Genomic DNA, 1,873 nt, shown 5'->3' on the forward strand with positions numbered 1-1,873 from the left:
CCTGAAGGGCTTGGAAACCTTGTGATTTTAACCTCAGTTGGGCTCAGACCACACAGTGCTGTCTCTTCCTGTTAAAATGTATTTCTACTCTCCCACAACAGAGCATTAGACTCTCCCCAAAAGAAAGTTTCACAATCGGTGTAAGACCATTGACTTCTCCCTCATCAACATACTTTAAGAGTAGTGTTTTTCCTCTCCAACAAAAGGTGGACAAATAAAAAAGACAATGACACAAAAGTAAAGATACAAACACAACTTGAATGCAAATTTTATTTGTTTTATTTTTTGCCATATCCTCCACAAAACAAAACCTTATCTGCAGGTTATCACAAAGCACGAGTCTATCTGGTGGCAGCGTACACAACATGTGGCTCCAGCTCTCTCTGTGTCACAGGCCTCCGGTTTCTTTGGACGTTTTTCTGGAAGTTGAGAGCTGCGTAGTTCAGATCGTCTGAGCTCACATTCTGAAAACCAGAATATTTACACAGCTGAGTTTGCTACGTATATATCACGTATTTGCTGATATGTGGGTTAAACCAAAAATGATTTTACATAAAATGTGATTTTTAGAGTTTAATACTAAAACATCATACTGGAAGAACACCTGTGCTGTCCAGTGTTAAACACAATTCAATTAGATTATACAGTAAAAAAAGAGTTTAGCTTCAGTAACATAGGCCAGAAATTGGAACTAATGCGGCTATGTAGGTAAAGATGTCTTTTAAAAAAAACATTTTCAGAGAAGAAAACAAAGATCTTCAGAAGAAGGAAACTACTGAGCAGGGATAGCTCAGTAGGTAGAGTGGTTGCCCTACAATTGGGAGGTCGGGGGTTCAAATCCACTGAACAGCTACCCTGAGATACCCTTGAGCAAGGTACCGTCCCTACACACTGCTCCCCGGGCGCCTGCTTAGTGGCTGCCCTCTGCTTCACTGAGTGTATGGGTCAAATGCAGAGAAAAACAAGCAATTTCCACATGGGGATCAATAAAGTATACATTATTAATTCTACAGTTACAATGACCTTAACAAACTCTTAGACACTTCTCTTTCCAACATTAATATATCATGACATATTGGTTGCGCATTCTAAGGAAAAAGAAAACAACAGGAACAACAAAAAACAAATAAACATTTACCTTGTTGCTTTTTGGTTCTTGTTCTGCCACTAAATACCAAATACAAAAGTGTCATTAGTTCATTATTACCAGCGTACAAGAGAAGGTACAAGATTTACCTGCCAAAAAGAAGTGAAACAAATTAAAGCCATGTGTACCTTTTTGAAGTTTCCAGATTTTAAAAACCAGAATAATAACCACTATCGTGAGTAAACCAGCCAGACTACCCAGGATAGTGCTTAGCAGGTGTGTCATTCTGTCAGACTCTTCTGCAAAAAACAAATACAAACAAAAACCCATCAGTCCACTTTAGTTGGATTGATTGAAACATAATATTGATATTAACTTTTAGCACATTGAACAGCAAAATTTTAGAAGCCATAAAATAATTTTACTTTCCGTCTTAAAACCCTCTCCTTCATTGGTTTCACCGCCTGTAAAGAAACATGGCCATTATAATATTTTGTGATTTCCTTTTTGTCTCTGAGCTGATTTTGGATTACGTATGAACATAAAACTAACCTGGAAGACAAAAGTCCTCCATACAACCTTACCTTGAATTCTTAACTCGACCGCATTGGAAATGACAGTATGCTTATTCACGTAAAATCCACAGAAATACAGCCCGACATCAGATAAATCCACTTGTGTGATTTTAAGAAACACAGAGGTGTTGTTGGAACTCATATTGAATTTTCCATTTCGAAATCCATCACAGAATGAAGCTTTGCCCTGAGATCCATACATAGCAGCAAT

This window comes from Pundamilia nyererei, unplaced genomic scaffold, assembly GCF_000239375.1.
Source record: "Pundamilia nyererei isolate P.nyererei 1_Seehausen unplaced genomic scaffold, PunNye1.0 scaffold00735, whole genome shotgun sequence".
Lineage (NCBI taxonomy): Eukaryota > Metazoa > Chordata > Actinopteri > Cichliformes > Cichlidae > Pundamilia > Pundamilia nyererei.